The sequence below is a fragment of the Rhopalosiphum padi genome, chromosome 2, assembly GCF_020882245.1.
Source record: "Rhopalosiphum padi isolate XX-2018 chromosome 2, ASM2088224v1, whole genome shotgun sequence".
Taxonomy (NCBI): domain Eukaryota; kingdom Metazoa; phylum Arthropoda; class Insecta; order Hemiptera; family Aphididae; genus Rhopalosiphum; species Rhopalosiphum padi.
In genome coordinates, this window is record NC_083598.1 from 57,189,033 (window position 1) to 57,194,548 (window position 5,516).

At 29.3% G+C, this 5,516-nt stretch overlaps 1 long non-coding RNA gene across 3 annotated transcripts; it reads right to left on the reverse strand.

Annotated features, from left to right (window-relative positions):
• Window positions 1-1,535: 1,535 nt before the first annotated feature.
• Window positions 1,536-5,160, reverse strand: LOC132923219 (uncharacterized). Of its 3 annotated transcripts, XR_009661129.1 has the most exons (6): window positions 4,869-5,160; window positions 4,650-4,757; window positions 4,375-4,434; window positions 4,099-4,272; window positions 3,786-3,967; window positions 1,536-1,980 (listed from the first exon to the last, which is right to left on the reverse strand). It is a non-coding gene; the product is annotated as an uncharacterized LOC132923219 (long non-coding RNA). The 3 variants fall into 3 exon arrangements; XR_009661130.1 differs by lacking the exon at window positions 4,375-4,434 and having other exon boundaries at window positions 4,838-5,159; XR_009661128.1 differs by lacking the exon at window positions 4,375-4,434 and having other exon boundaries at window positions 4,869-5,158.
• Window positions 5,161-5,516: the final 356 nt, after the last annotated feature.

Sequence of the window (5,516 nt, forward strand, 5' to 3'; positions counted from 1 at the left end):
AAAGGTACAGCTATACGCGGAGATGCAGTATACACACACGCGCACACACACACACACACACACACATGTATATACATACGCGTATATAGCCACTCGGATATATTTTATGCGCACAAAGAAAATATATGTGACCGAAACGCGAGGAGGTCTCTTTTTATTATTTATATTTACTTTATACTTTTTTTTTTTTAATGGATTCAAAGACTGTCTCGTTTGTTTATATATATATGTATGTGTGTATATGTGTGTGTTTGTGTGAGTGTAATAATATAATATAATAATACCAAAGCGGCGGTGGCGGCGAAATCCTCACGGCCCGTTGTTTTAATAACCGTGTCCATTAGCTCGGTACAAGGCAATGTGCTTATAGTCTGGCGCCTCCAGCCGGGCCCGCTGATACATTAAATCGAACCCGGTAAAAGGGAAAAAAAACACTGTACGCACGCACAGTATACACACTGGTTATATGGCGTATAAACACGCGCGCGCAAGAGATATTATTATTATTACTAAACACATTTATACAACGTTTATACATATACAGTATACACATTATACGTATATATCGAAAACCAATTTGGCTACACGTATACCTACCTGCCTACCTACATCGAGACGGCGATGACGTCCGCAACCCGAAACGACAGCGTATTAATGTCTCCAAATATACACTTACACGTATATAATACTATTATGTCCGAAGAGGTGAGGTCGAATTGGATCATAACATTATAATACATTCTGTGAGCCTTGTTTTTTATACGAAAATAAGATTGGTAATATGGTACTTACCGCTGTAGTAGTAAACGTTCGTAGCTGGCAAGTGTTCATTAGATTCGGTATCATCCTCTGTTTGCACACTCTCTTCATCGCTGAATGAAGAACGATATACTCTTATGAAAATGAAACTGTTTTTTTTCTACTTACATTATTCTCGCTTATATTCTATCACCAAGTATAGCGCTATTTTTTTCTTCAATACAATTTGATTTGACTACTTCATATTTTCTTCTTTTGAAATGACAACTATAATTCATACTCATTGTCTGGTATTTTGAATCAAAACACTAGATAGTATAGGTATATCTATTGTCTTATTCATAAATATTTAAATAAATGTAATAATTTATTAGTACCTATACATATATACATATATATAAAATGCAAATAATTTCCATATATAATATTTATTGATACATGGAATAATAATAATGAACATTAAATGTTTACAGAATAAAGCACTTTAATCTTTATAGGAAATTAGAAACCACTAGAACCAAATGTATGATTAGACAATTAAACATTTAAACATACTAATTCACACATTGTTTAATATTGTAGATATTATAATTAATTTTCATCACGTTAGTTAATGCATTAATAATAAACATTATATATCTTATTCTACTAAAATTATTAAATTATTGTCATAAGCATAACTTATATTACATTAGAGTTATAATATGTAGAAAACATTGATTATACTAAATTATTAAAATAATTACAAAATTACAAATAATATTCATTGTTTTGATACATTTCTCGATGTATTAATAATATGATGGTAATTAGTAGTATCATAATGATATGAATCATGATTATTTATGATCATAAAAAGAAATATCTTAGATATTCGTATTGCAATTAAAAACATAAAACAATTATTTTATATCATATAATATTTAATTGATGACATCAAGTTAATATTTAGTTGATAACTTGATAACTTTAATTCTAATTTAACATCAATTTATAAATATTATATACATAATGTATATTGTGTATTTATGTATCTATATACTAAGCAACTGGCAACAAAAGTTAATGACAATACAGTGAAAAAGTACATACACTGATTTATTTATTAATGAGTGATTCGAATACAAACTGCATATTGAAGATTGCGAATGTTTTGACGATCGGAATAACATTTTAATGCTCTTTTCTATTTATTTGACGGTTGATCATATTTCCTGAATTCTGAAAATTATAAAATACAAAAAAATTTGTTTGTAATTACATATAGATACATGTATAAATACATAATATACTCATATATTTAATTAATTAAAAGTAAATATAAATGTAATAAATATAAATATAAAAACATATGGATGTTCGGTATATTTTTATTCCTTGTGTGGACATCGTGGACATGCAACTGTGAAATTATTATACTTTATATATAAAATATTTTCGACGAAAATTAATTTAACCTACTGCATGTATTGCTACAATAGTAAAATAAATTACTTCACCTAATGCCAATACTAAAACCCATAACTTGAAATATACTTATAGTGAAATAGGCAGATAGACAGTCTCCGCTCAGAATCGTTTTTCATACACAAAGATATTATTAATGAATTTAAATTTAACACATCCATATCAGTGACCTATTCAAAACCTACTATGCAGCAGAGCTAATATACTAGTCTACATTTTTAAAGTCGAATATAAAGTCATGTTACAAAAAAATACACAACCGATATGTCAAACCCTCAAGAATAATTCTTTAAACTTTTCTTTTTAAATAGCAATCATGAAAAAATACAAATTTATGTGAATGCATTATTAACAAACATTACGCGGACATTCTCCTTAATACATTTGTTAAAAATATGACTAATATGAGTAAATTAAACATACACATCATCAAAGCATCGCATATTATTTATTATTATTTATTTATTACTTTTATGTTCGTATACATATAATTATAATGGAATGTTCAAATCCTGTTTTTGTATATACATATATAGTGTTATATTTTACTTTGAAATAGCTTATACATGTATACATACACATACAGTCATACACATTATGTATATCATATATATTATAATAGTATTATTATCGCAAATATATTAAGTTGACATAGGGATTGGTTCGATTTGTGGTTGGAAAACTAGAATTTACGTAAATATCGAATGCATTAATAATACTACAGTATAAACATATGAAGTCTTTTATGATATCATAGGCACTTTAAATATGTATATGATTATATCAATTATTAACGTAGCGGTCCCGGGGACACGTCCCAAAAATTACTCACATGACTAATGACTATATTCACGTTTATACCGATAGTCAGTTAATTTGAAAATTAATGACTACAATTTCTTTTTTGCAAAATACCCTATACATATACAAACACACGAATTGTACAGGAAAAATATTGGATTGATAGGGTCGATGGTGGGGCAAAAATTATCTATTTATCTACGTGGAATGGGAGACATTGTCTATAAACACCAAGAGTGCTTAGCGTCACTACAATTTATTCATATGAAATTAAAGAAATGTGAGTAAGAGGATGGGATTATGGGGTTATACCGAATAACTACAGCTCACCTTTGCTAAAATACTTATAAACTACCTATACGTATTATTATAGACTATAGTGACAATATTGTGCATTTAACTACGACAAAAACGCGTGTTCAGGCGTATACGTGTGCTGACACTGATTAAGTCCTATTCGGCACGCATTTATCAATTCATACTTAGTATAATATATTATGATAATTTCGCGATTAAAATTGATGGTATTATAATATATAAGCCAGCGTGGTGTGTACGGTATATCATATATGGGGTCATATGATCGATTTATGCGTACAATTTTCAACAATCAGATCGGTCGCACTATATTATATTATATAACACTAAACAATTAACGGATCATTCAAATTACGTACTAATATTAATATTATTACTATATAAATATTTATATTACAACTTAACTATCTGCAATATTATGACACGAGTTCGATACACACCGTTCATCATGTCTTACTGCACGTCTGTACCATCTGCTATAATAACCAGTCCAACACGTGTAAACTCGAGCATCGAATTATCGAAGCAAGGGACAATATTAGTGAATTATACGTATTTTGTCAATGATAAATCGTTGAATATGACGAAAATCAATTTTAAAAGAAGACCATCGTCTGCAAGTCTATATTTTAAGAACATTATATATTAATATGTTATTATACATTAATAGTGCTATTGACTATTGACTATTTATTTTTTTTTATTGAGAAGGTAATAAATAGAAGGTTAAATTAATTTTTAATAAAAACAAACATTTATTATTTATATAAAGGGCCAGTCGATATTTTTCTCCCGCGATCTGTCGTCTAGGTACTGCCTGGTATAAAATCTGAAATAACGCCACCGTTAAAATGCTGCAAACAGCAGTTTGACATCGATTACTGAGTTTTCGTGTCCAGTATGTATTGGTATTTCGTATATCCAAAACTGGAGTGGAAAATTTACAAGATTAGGTTTATATAGGTAAGATTAATAGCGTTTGCAAATAGTATTTGTTTTCAACAAACCAAAACATATCAAACAGCGTACCTATACCGATGTACCTATATGACATTGGTAACTTTTGCACGCACTGTCGGCTAATAATACCTATTATAATTATAAAACAAATGTGTTTATTGCTTTATTGTAACCCCCGATGGCAAGAAACGACTACTATACAAATGAGTAAAAAGATATTATCGACGTATTTATAATATTATTATCATTAGTCATTACGAGGTATACGGACACTGCCGTAAAACTCGACCAATTCTTGTTCTACTGCAATACTGTGGTATAAATGTATAATAATTATTACTTACGTATAATAAGTTATATTATTTATTATAATGCAGCACACGTCGTCGTTGTTTATTCAATATACAGCGCGAGTGTTTCACTGTGTATATCCGCAAATAATTGTTAATTTTCTAAAAAAATACATAAAAATATATTAAAATGTTTTAGGCACGCACGCGAATTTTCATTTAAAGTAAATAACTATAGGTACTTAGTATGCTCGTTTTAAATTTGATAGTTACCATAACTCGTTAAACGATTATAGTGTTGTACGAATAGTGTGAAGCGAATTAATAATGAAATGTTAATATAATATATAGGTACCTATTATACGCAAAATTGCCCTACGGTGTTTTTTAATTCGTTTTCAAATACGCAGTAATAAACTAAAATACAAACGAGTGAGTTAGAATAGAAAAATTACTTTCAGTTAGACGTGCCCTGTATACACAGATCGTCGGACACCGCCATCACCGCGGACACCACTCATACGAATGCGACGAACGTGCTACCGCGCGTGTAAAATAGGTATAATCATATTAATGCTAATGTCGTCGGACGGGTGTGGGCACTATTGTTTACTTTAAGTACTTAATAGTTACTACTACTTGCTTACATGTTATTATATTGTTTATTATACACAAAAATATAGGTACTCGTTATATTCGTACTGGAACGACTGACGGCCAACACACGTCATCGAGCTCAGTTAGAAATTACAGATACAGTACACATTAAGTTACCTACTTAATACTAATTATAAAACTACATTTTACAAAGTACCTACATCTTTTGTTTTTCGAAAATTAGTCGACTTAACTGTTGAAAGCTCGCGAATCAAATCACCTTCCACTCATTTCGAAAAAAAATATAAATATATTATTTTATAA